This window comes from Crocodylus siamensis, chromosome 3 (assembly GCF_052110815.1).
Source record: "Crocodylus siamensis isolate JL-2025a chromosome 3, ASM5211081v1, whole genome shotgun sequence".
Lineage (NCBI taxonomy): Eukaryota > Metazoa > Chordata > Crocodylia > Crocodylidae > Crocodylus > Crocodylus siamensis.
The window spans coordinates 85,269,461-85,281,717 of NC_143397.1; positions in this window are offsets into that span (position 1 = coordinate 85,269,461).

Genomic DNA, 12,257 nt, shown 5'->3' on the forward strand with positions numbered 1-12,257 from the left:
GAAGAATTTCTTTACTGTCCGAGCCCCCAAGGTCTGGAACAGTCTGCCAGCGGAGGTGGTTCAAGCACCTACATTGAACACCTTCAAGAGTAAATTGGATGCTCATCTTGCTGGGATCCTATGACCCCAGCTGACTTCCTGCCCTTTGGGCAGGGGGCTGGACTCGATGATCTCCTGAGGTCCCTTCCAGCCCTAATGTCTATGAAATCTATGAAATTTCTTTGCCTCCATTTTCCTAAGCAGGGACCAGAACAGTCATGCCCCCACTGGGCCCCACTCAGGCCCCAGAGGAGGCACACCTAGGCCAAGGGTTAGTGAGGAACTAGTTAGGGAACTTCTGGAGGGACTGGATGTATTCAAGTCAGCCGGTCCAGATGATCTCCACCCTAGAGTACTAAAGGAATTGGCTAAGGTCATTGCAGGACCCCTGGCATGGCTATACAAGCACTCATGGTGCTCTGGCATGGTGTCAGAGGACTGGAAGAGGGTCAACGTGGTTCCCATCTTCAAAAAGGGGAAGAAGGAGGACCTGGGAAACTATAGGCCAGTTAGTCTTACCTCGATCCTGGGCAAACATTTTGAGAAAATTATTCTGGCACATATCCACAAGGGGCCAGCAGGGGAGGTCATGCTTAGGGGCAACGAACACGGGTTCATTAGTGGCAGGTCCTGTCAGACCAACCTGGTGCCTTATATGATCAGATCACCAAATCATTAGATGCACGGGTAGCAGTGGACATAGTCTTCCTGGACTTTTGGAAGGCCTTCGACACTGTCTCTCACCCTGTTCTCATTAAGAAACTGGGGGACTGTGGTGTTAACACCCACAGTCAAATGGGTTGCCAACTGGCTGGAGCGCCACACCCAGAGAGTGGTGGTGGATGGGTCATTCTCGACCTGGAGGGATGTGGGCAGTGGGGTTCCGCAGGGCCCAGTCCTTGGGCCCGTACTGTTCAACATCTTCATCAGTGACTTGGATGAGGGGGTAAAAAGCACCCTGTTCAAATTTGCTGATGACACTAAGATGTGGGAGGATGTGGGCACACTAGAAGGGAGGAAGAGGCTGCAATTGGACCTGGATAGGTTACAAGGATGGGCGGATGAGAATAGGATAGGATTTAACACCGACAAGTGCAAAGTGATGCACCTGGGGAGGAACAACTGGCACCATACCTACAGGCTGGGGAACTCCCTTCTTGTCAGCACAGAGGTGGAAAAGGATCTTGGAGTCATCGTTGACTCCAAGATGAACATGGCCTGACAGTGTGGTTGTGCGGTCAGAAAGGCCAACCCTACCTTGTTGTGCATCCACAGATGCATCTTAAGCAGGTCCAAGGAGGTGATCCTCCCCCTCGATGCGGCACTGGTTAGGCTGCAGCTGGAGTACTGCGTCCAGTTCTGGGCACCGCACGTCAAGAGGGATGTGGACAACATGGAGAGGGTCCAGAGGAGGCCCACTCGCATGATCAGGGGGCAGCAGGGCAGGCCTTATGAGGAGAGGCTACGGGACCTGAACCTGTTCAGCCTCCACAAGAGAAGGCTGGGGGCGATCTAGTGGCCTGTTACATACTAGTCAGGGGGGATCAGCAGGCACTGGGGAAGTCCCTGTTCCCCCAAGCACTGCCAAGAGTGACCAGGTATAATGGTCACAAGCTGGCAGAAGGTAGATTTAGGCTAGCTATCAGGAGGTGCTACTTCACGGTCAGGGCGGCTAGGATCTGGAACCAACTTCCAAGAGAAGTGGTGCTGGCTCCTACCCTGGGGGTCTTTAAGAGGAAGTTAGATGTACACCTTGCTGGGGTCATTTGACCCCATTAGTCTTTCCTGCCATGGCAGGGGGTCGGACTAGATGATCTACTCAGGTCCCTTCCAACCCTAGAAACTATGAAACTAAGTTACAGAAGTAAAACAAAAGACCTCCAATACAGAGAGTGTATCAAGGAAGACTTCATTTACATGATCACAGAGAATCAATTTAAAATGACAAAGGAGTCTAGATACAGTCCCTCAAATAATTCAGTCACCACATGTTGCTAAATGCAAAACTAATTTATTTTATACTACCATGGAAGCATGGGGACTTTTGTTTGTTATCACTATTACATTTTTGTCTAGATAATTTTAGGACCTACTGGATTCCTGTAAGTAGTACTTCAGCAATCACATGTTTATGCCAAGAAGCAAATATTTATACTACTTTTGATGAACTGCTGCTGCTACTTACTATATCCATTCTTGCATGCACTGTACCCACCATGCAAAGTGAGGCTTAATTATAACCCATAAAAAGGGTGAAGAAAAATACAAAATTCAAAATATTTCTATTAAGGATATAACTTAGAACTCTCCTCCCTCTACCAGGAACAGAAGTCTGATAGACTTAATAACCAGCATGCTGCATCTATTGAGTTTAAACAAGGCTAGATTTAGAAAATGCAAGTGCTGTGTTTATTGATCTGCTGACATACGACTACATAAAGAAGTCATTCATTACACAATATATAAGTGTCATCCAATTCAAAGTGAGTTATCAACTATATTAAGGCATATGGTCACTTGATTGATTATTTTCCTCTCATAGGTGCTCGTGGCCATAGCATTTGTGAGGCAAATGAGTCATGTAATTACAACATGGCAGAGAGAGAGAAATTGGAGACATTCAAGGTTGCATAAAGCTTTTCATTATAAGCCCGTCTGCCAAAACTGAACTGTTTTAAGCTGAAACTTCCATTGTCTTAGCCTGCTTATCTATGAGAATCCATATAATTTCAACAAAAAGAGTTGTCTATTTCTGAAAACAAGATTAGGGGGGAAACTGAATTGTTCAGCTGATGCTAAATGTTCCTAACCATTTTTAAAGAATTCTCTTACCTCAAGATTTTGGGACATGGGGTAGAAATTTTCAAAGAGGTCATTTGAAAAGCAGATTAGAGATTGGCTTATTGTTACCCACAAAAACATCTATCCAGTTTAATTGAAATATACATGTATAAGTAGGAGTAGTGGTGAGGAGGAGGAGAAGTGAAAAAGCAAAAGAATCAGAAAATGTTATAGAGGATTTTGAGTAAATAACTAAATTTATTTAGGATATGTAAGTCTGCTATTCTATTTTCATTTTCTTCTAAGTTTGTATCAGCTATGGGTTTAAATATGTCATCAGCATACCGGAAGCCAGCTCTTAAATTGAATCTAACGCACATAGTATTTTTCACATAAAAAACTTGGTTGTATTGTGTCATTAAATGGAAAAAGTTTGAGTGCAATAGCAATATTTTTCCTGGAAAAAGCTCAGTAATTAGAGAGTGAAAAGTTCATTCTGACAGGTAGACTTCAAGAAATATAATGGCATCCCCAGACGTGGAATAAATTGCAGTACAAAAAAAATTATTTTCAGTATAAGGCTATTAAATAGCCAGGTATTGGTCACATTAACATTAATTCTCCTTTTAGCTGCTGTTTTAGCAGTTGACTGACTAGGAAAGGAAAGTCATTTCATTTACTGAACTGAATATTTAAAAATACCAAAATACAAGCTGGAAGTGAATAGAAGGAAAAAGGTGACTTGATTTTTTTCCATACTTTTTGTTATACCTATTGTACAATTAAATTACTTAGTATATAATTTTGTAACACCTTTCTGTACAACTTATAAAATGGTGTGTTCAATTTTAAACAGTACTAGCAACTGCTTTTTCTTTATTGCAGGGGTGCCAAACTCACCTTGTGTGCCAGACCATGGGACTCCTTGCAGGCTGGATCCAGCCTGGGGTATGAGGAAGTGGTGGCAGCAGTTCCAGCTCCAATCCACAACAAGTAACAGGAGCTCCAGTCCCTGTTGTTTGCCCTATGCCAAAGCCGAAGCTGCCATCGCTGTATGCTCTATGCCAGGGCAGCAGCTCCAGCACAGGGCATGTGGGGGACACCAGGGGCTGGCAAGGTAGGGCCATGGTACTTGCAACAGTCAAGCAGCTGGAGGGTAACCAGAGCCAGTCTTCATTCACCCTCCTGCTGCCTATCGCCATGTCCACTGTGACATGAGGACTCAGGATTCCATGGCAGGGCAGGCCCCCGCCATGCTTCCCAACTTCCACTGGCCCACCTGTAGTCTGGCAAGCCAACTAGAGTGACTTTGCAGACTGAATCTAGCCCACAGGCCATATGTTTGACACACCTGCTTTAGTGAGTTAGTATCTCCACTGCCTGATTGATCTAATCAATCCACTTATTGCCTCTATCAGCAATGTCCCCTCCCATTCCCATCTGTATAAAATCTATCCTTTCCACCAGTCCATTCCTAGCCTCTGATGAAGTAAGTTGGTGCCTAATAAGGCTCAAACTAAAGTAGGTTGCTGCCTACCAAAGTTTCTTTAAATCAGTCAGTCTCAAAGGTGCTACTTTGTCTTACCTCTCTCCACTAGAGAATACAACATGGACAAATTAAAATGGAAAACATCCAACATCGGGGTACAGGAACAGCAGGTCTAGAATTCAATAGTGATTTAGTTTTCACAGAGTGGGCAGTCCACTAGGACTTGGACATAAGCCAGCATATGATAGTAACTTGGTTCCCTGCCACTAATAAGAGTCATTGGAACTCTCAGGTGAAGGAGTCCATATTGGTAGGAATGGCTGGAGGTAATCACCAACCAACTCTTTATTTTAAATATTTCAGGCTAAAGAGGGAGCAGCAAAATCTATTTACTCTTAGGATTTCCATAAAAAGTAAATAAGTCTTGGGAGAACTGATGATAAAAGCTAGAAGCTGTACACAATTTGGAGGTTGAGATTCTTGTTTTGTTTGGGGATTCCTTTTCACAAAGTGTCCACAAACCCAATGACTTCCATAACTACACCACTGTTTAGAATTCTTAAACAACTCTCTTATGAAACATAATCCAACCTATGGTTTCTTTGCCATAGAATTTGGCTTATACTGAAGCACACAATTTCCACCTGTCTGTTCTCTGATTTGCTGAGCCCAACCTCACCTCACAGTGGAGGAAATAAATGCAGAATGAGGTCCATATTACAATATGTAATTACACCTCTTTCAACCCATTTTATTAAATATATCCAGATCCTGAGAAACAAGTCAAAGAAAATATCCATAGAATCCTAGAAAATTAAGGTTGGAAAGGACCTCAAGAAGTCATCTAGTGCAACCCCCTGCTCAAAGCAGGACCATCCCCAACTAGATCATCCCAGCCAAGACTTTGTCAAGCTGGGTCTTAAAAACCTCCAAGGATGGAGCTTCCACCACCTCTCTGGGTGACCTGTTCCAGTGCTTTACTACCCTTCTAGTGAGAAAGTTTTTCCTAATATCTAACTTATACTTGAATTGCTGCAACTTGAGATCATTGTTCCTTGTTCTGTTATTTGCCACTACTGAGAACAGTCTAGCTCCATCCTCTTTGGAACCCCTCTTCAGGTATTTGAAGGCTGTAATTAAATCCCCCCTCAGTTTTCTCTTCACCAGACTAAGTAAGCCCAGGTCCATCAGTCTCTCTTCAGAAGTTACGTGTCCCAGCTCCCTAACCATCTCCATGCTCTCTGCTGGACTCTCTCCAATTTGTCCATGTCCACTGTGTAGTGGGGGCCCCAAAACTGGACACAGATGTGGCCTTACCTGTACTGAGTAGAGTAAAATAATTACTTCTGTTAGCCTGCTGGCAATACTTCTATTAACACAGCCCAGTATGCTATTTGCCTTCTTTACAACAAGGGCACACTGTTGGCTCATCTTCAGCTTCTTTTCTACTGTAACCACCAGGTCCTTTTCTGCAAAGCTGCTGCTTAGCCAGTCAGTCCCAAGCCTGTACCAGTGCATAGGATTGTTCCATCCTATGTGCAGGACTTTGCACTTGTCCTTATTGAACCTCATGAGATTTCTTTTGGTTCATTCCTCCAATTTGTCTAGGTTTCTGTGAATCCTAGCTCTAACCTCCAGTGTATCTACTACGCTACCCCAGCTTGGTGTCATCTGCAAACTTGCTGAGGGTGCAATCCATCCCATCTTCCAAGATGTTGATGAAGACATTGAACAAAACCAGCCCCAGGACTGACCCATAGGGCATTCCACTTGATACTGGATGCCAACTAGACATCACACCATTGATTTGAGCCCAACAATGTAGCCAGTTTTCTATCCACCTTACTGTAAATTTATCCAACCCATACTTGCTTAGCTTACTTGCAAGAAGGTTGTGGAAGACAACACCAAAAGCCTTACTAAAGTCAAGGATATTATGGCCGTTGCTCTTCCCACATGCAAAGAGCCAATCATCTCACCATAGAAAGTAATCAGGTTGGTCAGGCATGACATGCCCGTGGTGAATCCATGTTGACTCTTCCCAATCACCTTCTTCCCCTCCAAGTGCTTAGAAATTCATAATGGCCAGCAGCACTGCAATTGATTCGGCCAACTTCCTCAGAACCCTTGGGTGCATTGAACCTGGCCCCTGGACTTGTACATGTACAGCTTTTCTAAATAGTCCCCAACTTGTTCTTTCACCACTGTTGGCTGCTCGCCTACTCCCCAAACTGTGCTGCCAGGTGCAGTAGTCTAGGAGCTGACCTTGTCTGTGAAGACTGAGGTAAATAAGTCATTGAGTACTTCAGCTTTTTCCACATTTTCTAACTTACCGTACTAAATTGCCTCCTCCATTCTGTAAGAGACCCACACTATCCCTGATCTTCCTCTTGTTGCTGACATACTTGTAGAAACCCTTCTTGTTACCCTTCACATACCTTGCTAGCTGCAACTCCAATTGCACTTTGGCCTTCCTGATTTTATCCCTGCAAGCCCAAGCAAAAGTCTTATACTCCTCCCTAGTCATTTGTACATGTTTCCACTTCTTGTAAGCTTCCTTTTTGTGTCTTGGTGCACAGAGAGTTCCCTGATAAGCCAAGATGGTCTTGTGCCATGCTTGTTTGTCTTCCTTTGGATTGGGATGGTTAGTTCCTGTGCCATCAGTAAAGTTACTTTAAAATATAACTAGCTCTCCTGGATTCCTTTCCCCCTCAGGCTGGCCTCCCAGGGGATCCTGCCCATCAGTTCCTTTGCCTTGCTATATAACTCAATTAATAATGTATTTGCCACTTACAAGAGCCAGGATTTTTTTTTTTCCATTTTTTTTTTTTGTGCAAAACAAAGTTTAATGGAAAAATGCTAATTTAAACCCTAGGTTTTTTGGGATGAAACATTTTGGGTTCAGAATTGCACTTTCAGCAAATCAAAGGCAACTGGAACTTCTGGTGTCCTTGGTACTAGAATGTTTCCCCTGGTAGGGTTGTCATAGAAAAGCAAATGCCAGGAAGACTGGCATCTGCCAAGTGAAACTGAAAAAGAATTTAAATTAGCAGATGTAGGATCTGTAGCCTGCGGCAAGGGAGCGGGGGGAGGAAGGAGTGTCTGGTTTGGTTGGAAATACCAGACTTCAGTATTTCCCAAATTAAATTATTTTTGGAATCTGAAGTTATAAGAAATGTTTTTAAAAATATAAAAATGAATTTGAACAAACTGAACTGAAACCAAACTTTAAAAAAACTGAAATTTCTCCCAAATGAAAATCCTACTGTTTTCTTTGGACATCCTGAAGTTTGTCAATACTTATATTTTGCCTGTGTATGTATTTTCCTTGCTTTATAAGAAGGGAACTGAGGATTAGCAGTTAGTATCTCAGTAAGGGCACCATAGAGGGACAGATCCATGGGGGGTGGGAGGGCAGAATGGGGGTGCAGGGGGAAATGCAGTGGTGCAGTTTCACACCCCATTTGATTCCTAGTCCTGTTTAAAACCAACTGCCTGGCAGTGGCAGCAGCATTTCTATTTAGGAAGCACTGAGGGAATCAACTGATGTCATGGCTCATTATAAACTACCTGATTCCTTCTAAACTCTTTATTCCACAGGTGTTAAGACACTCCACCCTTTTTAATAGTCTTGGTGTTCCACTAATCAAGCCAGCCTTTCTTCTGAGTTAACTGCTCCTGGGAATGTAGCTTCTATTTCACAGTCCTGCAGATTGTTTTTAACTCTAGCTAAAACCATTGACTGAGGAGGGGAAACTTGATCTCAGGTGTGGAAAAAACTTTCAGTGAAGTATTGAATGCACAATCAAGATGCCCAAGCAGGCTAGATCTTATTTTATGAACCTGAAAAAGAGCTGTCTATTTAAATCTAATGACAGCAGGACTAGTGAAATACCTTGTTTTATTTTGTTTTGTTTGGGGGGTTTTTTTGCCTGTTCTGGTTTTTTATATATCTAATCTTTGATAAAGCTAATTACTGCATATTCCAATCAATTTATATTTACTTTTGTTCCAATCTTAAACTGAAGAATGTAGCCCTAGGCCCCTTCCTTTTTAGTAAAACATCTATTTGATTTTTAACTGGAGAAAAATATGTGTTGTGTTATATGGGAAGATGCACTACACTATCTGCAACCCCTTTTTCAAAATCCTAGATCTGTCTGTGGCACTTAGTAGATTAGGATGCGAATAAGAATCTAAAAACCTTGTTCTGATACTAATATCCTATTTTGAAATTCTTTATCTAACAAACTAATTTTGCTTAACAAACCCTAATTAATAAATGATTGTATTTACAAAGTTAGTGACAGAAACGGGAACAGAAGCCAGAACCTCTTATTTCAGGCTTCAACCCTTTCTTTTGGGAGAGATGGAGAAGAGGCTCCTCAAAATACATTTTACTTGTGAAGGGGTTTTGCGAGGCCTGGGTTTGATATTTTGGTTGCTACCTTTTTTCCTACAACACATTTTCAAGTTCTTGAAATTACATGGACACAGAAAATGCTTAAATCATGCAAAGTACAATGGTGAAAATAGTGAATCATGAACTCACAGATTTACAGCAGCACAATCTTTCTGTATCAACCACAAAGCATTCAGTATCTAAAACAAACCAGTGTCATGCCCTTCAAAATAAAATGAACCTATATTGTCTTGTCAGTTATACCAATGTAAATCTGAAACAAATCTACAAGCCTCACTGCATTTACCACAGACTTAAACTAATGTGACTGGAGGCAAAATGTTGCCCAGATACCATGTGTACTTGGCCATTTGGGCACCTCCTCTCTATTTCTAATCCAGACCTTGAAATCTCATAATTGTCCCTTCCCTCTGCATGTTATCCATAACTGGCAGGATTTCAGGCTATGTCTGCTGGGACCACAAATAAAGTACATGGAAGAACTGACTTCTTGACTGGCTATACCTGCCAACACCTTGAGATTGCATCCAATTTGGAGGAAAGCCTAATAACTTAATGTTTGGCTTCCAGTGCTAGAATGTGTTTTTTCGTATAGCTATTCTAATTTATCATGGTGTCCTCCATGTCAAAGCAGGTATTTCTATTTTTAATGCTATAATAAGATAATCTCCACACCTGACCCTCTTTCTATAGTAGCAATCTGCTAAGTCTAAAAATCTAATTTCAGTTCTTCAGACAGAGCCAGTGGGTTGTTGTGGTGTGTATAAAAGGCATGTGCAGGTCCCTTAAGATTCAGTGGTGGTATTAGAAAACCTAGGTCATTTCTGGACCAGCTAAACTAGCTAAATTTTCAGCATGCAATGTATCACACCATTGAAGTGTAGTTAGAGCTTTAAGTCAGGGCACACTAAAGTCCAAAGGGTTTCCTTCTACATAGGATCAGGTGCTTAATAAGCCTGATTTTTTTTAAAGTGTAAAAAAAGGTATAAACTCCCAGTGTGCAGTGTTATCTCCCTCATAAATCAGTTAAACTCAAATTATCCTCCCCTTGAACAAGTCTGTGCACTACTCCTTGCTCTAGTTTATTCCTATATCAAATTGTTGATTTCAAGCATCAAACAATTTGACTCAATGGCTGTTCATAAATGTCATATATCTGTGTGGATTTCTTTTATAACAACCAAAATGTTTTTCCCTTTAAATCCCATATTTCATTACTTGAAAATATTAAATATACATATATATATATTTTTTTTTTTCTTACAGAACACCTTACCTTTGGGCAGGGATCAAATCTCTGTTGAGAAAGGTATATTTGCTACAAGTTGAAAACTGTATGGAAACAGGTATTTGTAATGGGAAAACCTTCACTCCTGTTGCTAAGATTGTCATTGCCAATTTCACTATAAAAGCTTTTAAAATTACATGTGCTTTCAAGGGCAACATTACTACTCTCTAAAAAGTTCAAAGTAAAAACTTACCTATTCTGTTATTAGGCAGGTAAATTCTTCTGGATATTACAGGTTTCTTATGTGTTTCATATCAGTAATCGTGTGATTTATGTTGCGGAAATACATAACTTCAGTGTGACACAAGGGTATTTGTGGTAATATCTTTTAGTTGACCAATTGTATAATTGGGAAAGAGGTTTGACAAGCTTTTGGGTACAAAGTGCTCTTTAGGTCTGGAAAGGAAGCAAATACAGGACACATCTACACATGCAATTAATGGAAAGCAATAAACTCCAGTACTTATTGCTTCCAGGCACACCATTTGAATGTGTACCTGGGACTGCAGCATGTTGAACTGGGTTGGAGCAGGTCTGGCTGGCAGGGGGCCTTGGGGTCTGTCTGAAAACCCAAGGATGTTCTCCCTGGCTTAACGTGCTGTGGAGGGGCTGGCTGGAGCATGAGGGTGCTTCAGCACTGGGCTAGCCGGCAGGTAGCTCCTGCACTGAAGCACCTTTGTGCCCAGCGAACTGGGGCAGCATCTACACATGTGCTGCTGTGGAGCTTTTTATTCTGCAGCAGGAAAGTACTTACATTTACAAGTGCAAAGCTATGCAGATTTAATTAGTTTACTCCGGCCTAATAAGGACACACATGTAGACACATATTTACTGTGGAGCTAATTTGTCAACTCTGCAGTAAATGTCTTGTGTAGATGCACCCACAGTGGGTGCATATATACATGCAGTGTTACTGCACAGTAACTGAAAATTACACGTCTACACATGTGCAACTGTACTGTGCAGTAACTATGGTGACATACTCCAATGCAGGTAGAAAATTTATGCCCAAGTAGTTCCTGCACAGTAAGGCACATTTACACACCTTACTGTGCAGTAACTCTGTTTGTGTGGACTAACTTGGGACTAACTTTAGTCCCAAGTCAGTCCACAGAAAGCATTACTGCTCTGTAATGCCTGCATGCGCAGATGCTGGTTCAAAAGTGACTTACTAAGTAGTAAATTACTGCAGAGTAAATGCATGTGTAGACACACCCAGTGTAGGCTAAATACCAGATAAAGCCATATGGGACTAAAAAAGCCACCTGTGTCTCACATATTCCCTGGGCTATAATGGCTATAACAATACTTCAACCCTGTTAATTTTAGTGCAACATTTACCTTTTCATTTATTGCCAAAGTAACTTCCTAACCATTGTTCTTTCCTTGCAAGAGAAGCATATTAACTCTCCACTGGTCCATAATAAGAGTAGCTTCTGTTAACACATCTTTATACCCTCTGTGACTTTTATAATGGCAGGAAGCATTTTACAAATACTCTTTTTCCTCTGCCTAACACAGTGTTTCTTAACTAGGGAATTGTGGTCACCTGGGATGCCATGAGATCCTCTGGTGGGTAGAGTGCTGTAGAGTTCTCCTCAATATTAGCATTGTGAGGTATGCAAACACCTCTGCATGATTCACATGATAAATCCAGAGATTTCCTGTATGAATACACAGGGTCAAAAACGTTGATTCTTGTGGTCTTTCTGGCCACATTCAGATGAGCATAGCTGTGCAGTATGTGGTGCCACAGACAGGTCTGCACCACAACATACCACACATTCAGCTGTTCTCCACACTGCAAGGGAGCAGCACAGGACATTTTTTTTTTTTGCCCCTAGGTATCCAGAAGTCAGAAAAGCCCATGCAAAAAAGTCAGAGCACTGCACATGGGGGCAGCATGTGCCACTTAGAACTGGAGCCTGGCCAGCCAGAGCCATACCATGGCTGCTAGCCAGGCTCTGAGTGGCAGGATCATCACTGCTGCAGCCCCACCAGGACCCCAGGTAAGGCTGCCAAGGCCAGTCTAGTATTGGCCCCAGCCTCCCCTACACCCCACCCAGGGTAACCTGCCACATGTCAGAGTGCGCATGGCCCAAGCATTCCCCAGGGGCAATTTGCAGTGTCACAAGGTGTCCCCCTGCTATTTGTCCCCAGGGAACCAAACATCCACACTTGTCTGGACGCGGCCTCTGAGTTCTTTGCAACAGATGAATTTTTCTATTAGTTTTCTG